We start from the raw sequence: 11,841 nt of genomic DNA, 5'->3' as shown, positions 1-11,841 counted from the left end.
CAACTCTTATATTCTTGAGATTCATGTTTCTCCTACATAAATACTTAGATGCACACCAAGTTTTGACCTCTAGGAAAACATTTTTCCACATGTATTACATTTATAAAAATTCTCTTCTGTGTGACTTTCCTTACAACTGCTTAAGTGCAAGTTCTGGTGAAACTTCCTTTATATTCATTTAATAATTCCTAAACTTTCTCACCCCGGGTGTGTTCTCTCCTGTAAACTGAGATTTGTTTTATAGAAAGAAAACCTATACTACTCATCCTTAAGTGGATTCTTGGAGTACATGGTTTATTCTGAGGCTTAAATGTCAGGCAAATATCTTTCTGTACCCATTATCATCATAGTTCCCCATGACTGTGAGTTTTTTGATGCCTACTTAGGTCTGATTTCTGTGAAAAGGTTTTTCTACATACAGAGATGTTCATAGGGTTTCTTCCCAGAATGAATCCACTCATGTACAATAAGAGATGATTTATAGCCAAACGTTTTCCCACACTGAATGCATTCATAGGGCTTTTCACCTGTGTGAATTCTATGATGCTCATTGAGGACTAACTTCCACTGAAAGGTTTTCCCACATTTATTGCATTCATAGTGCTTCTCAACTACATGACTTATCTGATGCTTGTTGAGATACGACTTGTTTTGAAATGCTTTTCCACACTCTTTACATTCATTGATGAGTTGTGAGGTATGACTTATTTTGAAAGGCCTTTTCACACTCTTTACATTCAAGTAATTTCTCACTGTTGTGGATCCTCTGATGCCTCCTGAGGTCTGACTTTTGGTAAAAGGCTTTTCCACACTCATTGCATGCATAGGGCTTCTCACCAGTGTGTGTTCTATGGTGCATGTTGAAGTATGACCTGTCATGGAAAGTTTTTCCATATTTTTCACATTCATAATGTTTATCACTCTTGTGAGTTCCCTGATGCATTCTGAGGTAGGACTTCTTCAGAAAGGCTCTTCCACAGTCTTTACATTCATACTGTTTCTCACCAGTGTGAGTTCTCTGGTGCATTTTGAGGTACCACTTATGTTGGAAGGCTTTACTGCACTCACAACATTCAAAGGGATTCTCCCCAGTATGAGTCCTCTCATGTACAATGAGGGCTGACTTTTGCCTGAAGGTTTTATCACATTCACTGCATCTAAAAGGCTTTTCTCTTGTGTGAATTCTCTGATGAATAGTAAGGGAAGATTTAGTGCTAAAGTGTTTCTCACACTGAATGCACACATGAGCTTTCTTTCTTTATGTGTCCTCTGATAAACTCTAAGGTCTAAACTAGGAATAGCACTTCCTCAAGATCCAGCCATACCACTCCTAGGCATATATCCAAAAGAGGGAAAAGTACACAATAAAGACATTTGCTCAACCATGTTTGTAGCAGCTTTATTTGTAATAGCCAGAAGCTGGAAACAAACCAGACACCCCTCAACTGAAGAGTGGATTCTGAAATTGTGCTATATCTACACAATGGAATATTACTCAGCAATGAAAAATGAGGAAATCATGAAATTTGCAGGTAAAAGGTGGGATCTGGAAAAGATCATCCTGAGTGAGCTGTCCCAGAAGCAGAAAGACACACACACAGTACTCACTCATATAGATATATAATATAGGATAAACCTACTAAAATCTGTACTTGTAAAGAAACTAAACAAGAGGGAGGACTCTAACTAAAGTGATCAGTCCGCATCCTGAAAGGCAAAGAGGATGGGCATCAGAAGAAGAAGAAAACAGGAAATAAGTTAGGAACCTGCCACAGAGGACCATTGAAAGGCTTTTCCCTGTAGACTATCAAAGCAGATGCTGAGACTTATGGCCAACTTTTGGGAAGAGTGCATGGAATCTTATGAAAGATGTGGGAAATAATAGTAAGATCTGGAGAGTATAGGAGTTCCACAAAGAGAGCAACAGAACCAGAAAATTTGAACACAGGGGTCTTTCCTGAGACTCATATTCTAACCAAGTACCATGCATGGAGATAACCTAGAAACCCTGCACAGATGTAGCACATGGCAGTTCAGTGTCCAAGTGGGTTCCATAGTAATGGGAAGAGGGACTGCCTCTGACATAAACTGATTGGCATGCTTTTTGATCACCTACCCCTGAGGGGGGAGTAGCCTTACCTGGACACAGAAGATGATAATGCAGCCACTCAGCCACTCCTGATGAGATCTGATAGACTAAGATCAGAAGGAAGGAGAGAGGGACCTCCCCTCTCAGTGGACTTGGGGAAGGGCATGCTTGAAGAAGGGATAGGGAAGGTGGGCTTAGGAGGGGAGGAGGTGGGGCTTATGGAGGGATACAAAGTGAAGAAAGTATAATTAATAAAACTTAAAAAATGTCTAAGGCCTAATTTGCTAGTAAATGTTTTCTTTCTTTCAAGGCATGTACAAGATTTGCTCCCTGAGAATGTTGCTTGTTGTTTAGTGGGGTTACAGTTGTTACTGAAAGTTGCCTTCACTACCTTAGTCATGACATTTGATTTAACAGAAACTTCTTCGTATTCATTATGCTTACAGGAAGTCAATCCCATTTAAAGTTGCTTAGATGTACTAATCTTTTTTCAATAGTTTTGCCTCCTTTTCATCTTTCCCTTTTCCACTGTATTCAAAATTCTGCCATCCAGTTTGAATCTTGGAAATTCCATACAGTTTTCAATGCAGAAGAAGAGCAGCATGTACAGTGTATGGAAAATGAAGGTCAAACTATTTTAGAGAAACTCTGGAAAAGTGAAGACCTGATGGTCCAAAAGTGGGATCAACTAATAGAAATGTATCAGGAGCTGAAGACCATGTCCTAGCAGCCATATGTGGTGCTGCTCCAGGGGAGCATGGAGGAGTGCATGAAAGGGCTTTGTTATATGAGGCCCATACTGGGACTGTTACATCTAAGATAGCTGTCTACTTTCCCTGCACTATTGTTAGTGGATTTTAGGGATAATCTGGAGACACTATGTTCTGTCATAACCTTAAAAGAGCAAGCTTTTGACCCTGTGTCAGTGGATTCCCCATTGAACATCTCCTTATTTTTTTGCTTTTGTAGCTTGCTTCCTTGAAATCCCAAACCGAGTTATTCCTGTTACTACATATTCATCCTTTTTGTCTCTACTTTAAAATTATGTACAGTTTTAAAGAAATTTATAGTTATTGACTTCTCTTTACAAAATGTAATTTTGTATGTTCTTTGGAAGATGAAGCTTCGAAGTATGAACTTTTTTGGTGGTGAATGATGGCCTGAAACTCTCAGTAATCCTGAGGTCTAAAAACCCCAAATTCTGGAATTATAGGCATGAGGTGTCAGGCAGGGGTGAGGTCATACTTTTAAAGTAGTCTTAGTAAAAGCATGCCTGTGCATTGTGGACAGGCTCAAAGAATGTCACATTTGTAAACAGCTATGAGTTGTAAAGCAATGTACGTTCACTATGTATGCATGTTCTTCTTAATTATTGCCTTCATAGTCTGATTTCATCAAGAATTCTCTTCTGCTCATTTGCTTGGTTGGTATCTTAAGACATGAAAATAAATTTGAAAGGTCAGTAAGTGTGATGATGACTAACATTTGTATGAACTTCATATACAAACATTGTATGTCATTTCTTCAGAAATCTAAACTATTCTTGTTGTCTTTGCAGGATTTGGAAGACATGTTCAGAAGGTGAGTATAGTCATCAGTGCAAGCCAAGACCCTTAAAGCATGCTATAAAATTGACCAAGCTTCCTTAGCAATCTAAAAATATACTTTAGACAGGAATAATCAATTGCTTGTGTATGATGCTTGAGATTGGTTTCGTGTATATGATATCTGTTCTTCTTTACCAGAAAGTGCCTTTACTTACAAAATAATAGTGAAGCAGTGTACACAAGAGGGCTCAGTGATAAAATATCTACTTTTGAAATCATAAACCTTGAGGCCCATCAGCAGCATTTTCTGGTAATAGAAGAAATAGCAGGACACATGGACAAATTGGTAGCAGGAAGGGCTCCAAAAAGTATCTAGGAGGAAACTACCCTGTCTCCTGATCTTGGGGTCACTATGGTATCAGAAAATATTGTATGAAAGATTTTCATTCACCTGTTTACTTTTACTAATCCGTTTGTTTTCTTTATCTTTGTGCATGCATGCATGTGTGCCATTGTACACGTGTAGACGTCAGAGAACAACTTTCAGAAGTCAGTCCTTTCTTTCCACCACCCGTTCCAGGGATTGGACTCAAGTTGTCAGGCTTGTGTGGGAAGGGATTTAACTCCTGAGTCATTATCTGAAAATGGATTGAGCATTTTTCCTAATCACTGTGATGGTGTCTTTAGCACCAGGCAGACCAGGCCTTCTCCTTTCAGAAGTGAGTCAGTGAAGCCTTGCATACCCCAGCCTATGAAACCAGAGCTCAGTGCCCTGCCCATCACTGGAGTGATTGAGAGGTCCAAGTGCTCCCAAAGTGAGTGTCAGCCTGCTGAAATGACCAGAGGTGCCCATTAATGATGAGATAACCTTAACACACAAGATTATTTCATAGTCTCACAAACAACCACATTTGTAATCATATTTTGTCACATCATCATTTTAAAACAAACAACTAAACAAACAAACATAAATGAATACAGTGTTGTATGTGATCCAGGCGCAAAAATACAGTATCATTTGTTCCTTGAGAGATAAGGATTGTTAAATTAATTCAGGACAATCTAAGGCTCATTAAATGTACAGAGTAATTAAAATATTTAATTGATTTCCATGAATATTTAAGCAGTTGCATTTTAAAATCCACAGATTAACATACAGAGCATATAGTGAGCTCTGTAAGGAGAGCAAGAGAACCAAAAATCCTGTGCACAGGGGTCTTTTCTGAGACTGGTACTCCAAACAAGGACCATGCATGGAGATAACCTAGAACCCCTGTGCAGATGTAGCCCATCGCAGCTCAGTGTCCAAGAGGGTTCCCCAGTAATAGGAACAAGGACTGTTTCTGACATGAACTCATGGGCTGGCTCCTTGAGCACTTCCCCCTGAGTGGTGAGCAGCCTTACCAGACCTCAGAGGAAGACAATGGAGCCAGCCGTGATGAGACCTGATAGACTAGGGTCAGATAGAAGAAGAGGAGGAACTCCTCTATCAATGGACTGGGAGAGGGGCATAGCAGAAGAAAAGGGAGGGTAGGATTGGGAGAGGATTGGGGAGGCAGTTACAGTTGGGATACAAAGTGAATAAACTGTAATTAATTAAAATAAATAGTAAGGGGAACAGAGACTATCTCTGACAGGAACTCATTGGTAGGCTCTTTGACCTCCCCATCCCCCAAGGGAGGAGCAGTCCTGCTAGGCCACAGAGGAGGACTTTGCAGCCAGCCCTGAAGATACCTGATAAAACAGGGCCAGACAAAAGGGGAGGAGGTCCTCCCCAATCAGTGGACTTGGAAAGGGGCAGGGAGAAGCTGAAGGAGGGAAGGTGGGATTGGGAGGGAATAAGGGAGCAGGATACAGCTGGGATACAGAGTTAATAAAATGTAACTAATAATAAACAATAAAAAAATGTATGGAGCTAAAAGGATTGCCCATGAGTTTGCACCAGCATGTAACATAATGAGTTCCATGCCAGTGAAGAATAAATACCAAGACTCTGTCTCAAAAGATGTAAATAAATAATCAGAAAACTATTGTAAACACAAAAGTGCATATCATGGACAATAAAGGTAAAACAATAAAGATAAAACAAAGAGATAGCACATGAGGCAGTATCTAAACTCCCCTGTTAGATCTAAAGGTGAATTGTAACCACACGGAGGCACCAGGGCATAAAGGCAGACAATTACAACCAGGGAAACACTTCTATTGCATGTTTAGCTTTTCCTGAGTATTAGTATGATTAACTACTTGTGAAGCAAACTACCAATATGAAAGTAGTCACTAATCATGTGTTAGGAATAGGGACCAATGAGGAAATCCTTTTCCCTGGACCTTACTGCAACACACACAACATCTATTTGCCAGGTGTAATTCAAAGTTACTTGACAGAAGTAGCCTGAGGCTCCTCCCACTACTACAGAATCTACAACTTTTCAGAAATATATTCATCATGATCCAACTCTGTTGCTTGTGGAGTTTCTTGAGTTAGATGTGTTTGAGCCACATTTAACCCTGTAGTTGTAACCTTCTTTTTAAATCTAGGAAGTTTCTAACTATCTCTCCAACCAGAGAAATGTAAACAGTTGTATTAACTAAATTGTTGGCTCTGCCCACATGAACATTTCCTTTGAAAAGACAATCTTGCTCCAAGAGAAGACAAACCTATTTAATGTCATGAGAAGATTCAGTTTTAGACCTCGCCATCAGGAGACATCTGTGGAATCTGCTGGACACTATTTTGCTGCCTGGGGATCATGGAGCTTCACCTTTGGAAACTATTCCTGGGAACTAGATTTGAAGGATTCTTGGGACTGGGCTGTAGGGGTGTGTCAGGATGCCTGGTTGAGGAAGAGAAACCAGCAGACTGAACCTGAGGGTGCATTTCCTTTTGTGTTTGTGAAGCAGAGTAATCAGTACAGTCTCCTCACCAAGCTAGAAGAATCTCATCACTGTGTAGAGAAGCCAGTGGGCCAGGTTGGTGTGCTCCTTGGTTGTGAGGGTAGATGTGTAAGTTTCCTGAAAGTCGCCAAGACTTCCTTCATATACAGTTACCCTGCTGGCACCTTCAATTACCCTGTCAGGCTTTTCTTCTCATCTGGCTCCACATGACCATAGAAAGCTGTAATATAGTACTTTAGTGCTGTTTAAGTATTTCCTTCTGTAATGTTATTTCTTCTATTGCTATGAAATATTAAAATTCTATTAAATATAAAAGATGGTTAACTATTTTTTTCCTCACCTGTTTTTAAAACGGTTTCATTTTTTTCTTCCATTTACCTATTTATTTATTTAACTGCTTTACAGCCTTATCTTAGCCTTCTTCCTCCTTTCTTCCCACTCTCTTCATTAAGCCCCCACCTTTTTCCTTCTCAGAGAAGAGTATACACCCCATGTGTACCAACCCACCCTGGTACCTCAGGTCACAGTAGGACTAAGCACATCCTCCCCTACTGAGGCCTTACAAGGTAGCCCAGCTAGGAGAAAGGGATCCAGACGCAGGCAACAGAGTCAGAGACAAATCCTACTCACGTTGTTGGGGGACCCATATGGTGACTAAGCTGAACATCTATTACATGGTCCATCCTATGCATACCCTCTGGTTGGTGGTTCAGTCTTTGTGAGCCCCCATGAGCCCAGCTTACTTTAATCTACAGGTCTTGTGGTGTGCTTGACCACACTATCTGCCTCAATCCTTCCTCTCACTTTTCCACAAGTCTCCCCTAGTTTGTCATATTGCTTGGCTAAGACAGGGTTTCTTTATATAGCTCTGACTTTCCTGGAACTCACTCTGTAGACAAAGTTGGCCTGGAATTCACAAAGATCTTCCTGTCTCTGCCTCCCAATGCTGGGACTAAAGCTATGCTCTCCTTTCTTTTCTCCTTCCTATTTTCCTTTCTTCCTTCATTCCTTCCTTTAAAAAAAAAGTTTTTTCCAAGGAAACAGACAGTAGACTACCAGAGAGGGCCTCTGAAAGACTCCACCCCGTAGAGTATTGAAGCAAAGGCTGAGACACATAGCCAAACTTTGGAGAGAGTGCAGGTAATCTTAGGAAAGAAGAAGGAGATAGAATGACCTGGAGGGGACAGGAGTCCACAAGGTGAGCATCAGAACCAAAAATTCGGGGCCCAGGGGGTCTTTTCTGAGACTGATACTCCAACCAAGTAACATGCATGGAGATATCCTAGAACCCCTGCTCTAATGTAGCCCATGCCAGGTTAGTCTCCAAGTGGGTACCATAGTAAGGGGAATAAGGGCTGTCTCTGATATGAACTCAGTGGCTAGTTCTTTGATCACTTTCCCCTGAGGTAGGGACATCCTTACCAGACCTCAGCAGAAGACAAATACAGCCAGTCCTGATGAGACCTTATAGACTAGGGTCAGGTGGATGGGGAAGAGGTCCTCCCCTATCAGTGGACTTGGGGAGAGGCATGGGAGGAGATGAGGGAGAGACAGTGGGACTGGGGGGGAGAGAAGGGCCTATAGACGGGATACAAAGTGAATGATTTGTATTAAATAAAAAATTAAAAAATATATTGACCCAAATATAGGTAAGGGGCTATTTTAAATTGTTTTCCTATTTATTTATTTTGTTCACCTTATGGCCTGATTGAAACCTCCTCAGTCTCTCCTCTCAGTCCTACCCTCATCCATTCCAGCATCCAATTATCCTCTGAGAGGTGGAAGCCCATCATGGGCACCATCCCACCCTGATACATCAAGTCGCAGCAGGAATAGCTGCATCCTCTCCCACTGAGGCCAGACAAGGCACCCCACTTATGTGAAAGGAATCCAAAGTTAGGCAAAAGAATCAGAGACAGCATCTATTCTAGTTGTTAGGGAACCTACCTGAAGAACAAGGTGCATATATACTATATATGCATAGGGAGTCTATGCCCATCCCATGCATGCTCTTTGGTTGGTGGTCCAGTCTCTGTGAGACCCTATGGACCAAGGTTAATTGACTTTGCATGTCTTTATGTCGTATCCTTGACCCCTCCAGCTCCCTCAACTCTTCCTCCCACTCTTCTACAAGACTCTTCTAGAGTCTTGCCAATTGTTTGGCTGTGGATCTTTCCATCTGCTTCTATCAGTGGCTGGATGAAACTTCTTCCAAGACAGTTATGATGGGCCCCTGTGTACAAGCATAGCAGAGCATCACCAATAATGTCAGGGGTTGGCTCTTTCCAATGGAGTGTGTCTCAGTTGAGCCAATCTTTGGCCTTTACTCTGTCAGGTATTTCTTCTCCACTGGCTGGCTACACAAGAGCGTAGGAAGCTGTAATCTAGTACTTTAGTGCTGTTTAAGTATTTCCTACTAGACTGTTTTATAGCCATTAAATAATAAAATGCTATTAAGGGTAATAAAAAAATGGCTGAGTATCTTTGATGCATATATTCTACCCAGAACACTTCATTTCGAAGTGGTTCTTCTTTGTTGTTTGCTTGTTTTTGCATGCTGGTGAGAATTACTAATTAGGACTTAGGCTCTAGTTTAATGATAAAGCCGTGGGTATGATCAGTACACTGATCTGGATTCCAGCATCCTAAAAATGTTATGTATCTGTGTGATTCTAAATTAGTGGTGTCATGCCGGAGCACGGAGATGCACTGTAAGCAGATTTGTTGAACCATGAAATCTTTGAATCCATATTTTATCTAATCAAATCTAATCATTCATTATCTGAGATAGAAAAAAAAAAAAAACAGGGTCTCATCATCCTAAAACAAGGGATTGTTTTTTCTGCAAATAGAAAAAGTGACTTTCTCCTATTCTTTATTTTTAAGCTATTTTATGTTTGCAACACACTCGAATTAAATGTTTTTTAATTATTTTATTTTATTTTTCTTTATTAATTACACTTTACTCACTTTGTATCCCCCCCTCGTTCTCTCCCTCCTCCTGTCCCAATCCCTCCATTCCTCCACCCTCTGCATGCATGCCCATCCCCAAGTCCACTGATAGGGGAGGACTTCTTTTCCTTCCTTCTGATCCTAGTCAATTAGGTCTCATCAGGAGTGGCTGCCTTGTCCTCTTTGGTGGCCTGGTAATGCTGCTTCAACCTCAGGGGGAGGTAATTAAAGAGCAGGCCAATCAGTTCATGTCAGAGATAATCCCTGTTCCTATCACAATGGAACCCTCTTGGGTTCCATACTGTACTGACATGGGCTACATCTGTGCAAGGGTCTTAGGTTATCTCCATGCATAGTCCTTGGTTGGAATAGCAGTCTCAGGAAAGACCCCTGTGTTCAGATTTTTTGGTTCTGTTGCTCTCCTTATGGAGTTCCTGTGCTCTCCAGATCTTACTGTTTCCCACTTCTTTCCTAAGATTCCCAGCACTCTGCCCAATCCAGTACATATAAAGAACTAAAGAAGTTAAACAGCAAAAAATCAAGTAATCCAATCAAAAAATGGGGTACAGAGCTAAACAGAGAATTCTCTACAGAGGAATATCGAATGGCAGAGAAACACATAAAGAAATGCTCAAACTCATTAGCCATCAGGGAAATGCAAATCAAAACAACCCTAAGATTTTACCTTATACCCATCACAATGGCTAAGATAAAAAACTCAAGAGACAACACAAGAGCCAGAATAATTTCCAAAGTGGTTGATATACCCACCCTAGCTCCTGAATAATGACATGCAAACTTTTATTTTTTTATTATAACCTTCTGGGACTATAGCTGAGAATATACTGACCTATTCTAACACCAGCCTATTTTCCAGCTGTGTGGCTCATTACCTGCCATCTTAATATTTCTCTTGCACCTCCTTGCTCATCTGTGTCCTCATGCCAACCCTCTTTTGAGGATGCCTTCCCCCAAACCCAGGACCCCATCACTGGGATCAGAAGTCCCTCCTATCCTTTCCTTCCCTGCTATTGACTGTTCAGCTCTTTATTAACTAATCAGAAGGTTAGTAAGAACATGTTTACACAATATTGAGGCAGGAGTGGTTTCCTAGAAATGACAGTGCTAAAGCCTGGACTGAAACCAGATCTCTGGGTACAGAAATCAGTTTTTAAATACACAGTGCACAAAAACTACCTCTAACAGCAAGAGCTAGCCCTGCTCCCTACTGGCTAAAGCACTTGGAAGAGTGAAGCCTGTACCTCTCCTGGGCAACACAGTAGGGCTGTGTATTCCCAGATGGGGAAGGCATTGGTGAGCCAGTCCCAGGGTTTGAGAGCAAGAGAGCTATCCCAGCACCTCACAGGCTTCAGCATTTGGGAGAGTGGGCCCAGTGCCTCTACTGGGCAGCACAGTAGAGCTGGCTTTGGAGGCATGGGTGTGGATGAGCTGCCCAGCTTTAGGGCATGAGATCAGGAAAGCTGACCTTGCCACCTGCCCATGGCAGCACTGGAAGTCCTATAAAGAGAAGTGCTGGAGAGCTCACCCTGGTGGTGGTGATAAGGAAGAGTCAGTGGGCCAACCAGCTCTGCTATCACCCAGGCTCAGCTCCAGGGTTCAGAGTTGGCCCATCCCAACATCTGTATCATCTGTGAAGAACTGGGACATATGAAGAGGCTGGCCAGTCCTGCTGATCCAAAACTGCAGGATTTTTATAACACAGGGCAACAATAGCATGACTGAAAGGAGTCCCATTGAGGACCTAATATTGATGAATCAGAAAGCCAGATAACCTGAACCAGACCAATGAGTCATTGCAATGAACATTTAAAAGTGAAGATGTGTCGTGATATTTAGTGAGTTTGAGGACAGCCTGGTCTACAGAGCTAGTTCCCGGGCAGGCAAGTCTATATACACACACACCAACCCATCCACACCCAACTATCCCTCCCCCACATAAATTCTATCTTGTGTCAATTTAAAATAAAATTAGCCAGCACAATACACATCAGTGCTAGGAAGCAGTAAGATAGCATCCTACATCTAAATAATATTTTTATGATTCTAAATCCAACTGAGAGTCCTGAGCATGTTTTAAAAGGGCTTTAGTTCTGAACTTGAGCTTCAGTCCTAATTAGTACTTCTGACATGTATGCAAAAACTAAGAAACAAATAATGAAACTAGAGAAACCTGCTTTAAAAAGGTGTTCTGGATAGACTCTGGGGGCCACAAAGAAAAGAAAACACAGTTAACCATGTTTTATATTTAATGGTATTTTAACATTTAATGGCAAAAATTAACATTATAATAAGAAATACTTAAACAGCACTGAAGTACTGGATTACAGCTTTCTA

The 11,841-nt window shown here is 41.3% G+C and overlaps 1 pseudogene; it reads right to left on the bottom strand.

The window, feature by feature from the left end:
- Nucleotides 1-344: 344 nt before the first annotated feature.
- LOC110544836 (zinc finger protein OZF-like) lies at nucleotides 345-8,324 on the bottom strand (annotated as a pseudogene).
- Between the last annotated feature and the right edge of the window lie 3,517 nt (nucleotides 8,325-11,841).

This window comes from Meriones unguiculatus, chromosome 6 (genome assembly GCF_030254825.1).
Source record: "Meriones unguiculatus strain TT.TT164.6M chromosome 6, Bangor_MerUng_6.1, whole genome shotgun sequence".
NCBI lineage: Eukaryota > Metazoa > Chordata > Mammalia > Rodentia > Muridae > Meriones > Meriones unguiculatus.
This window is presented reverse-complemented; position numbering and strand designations above follow the sequence as displayed.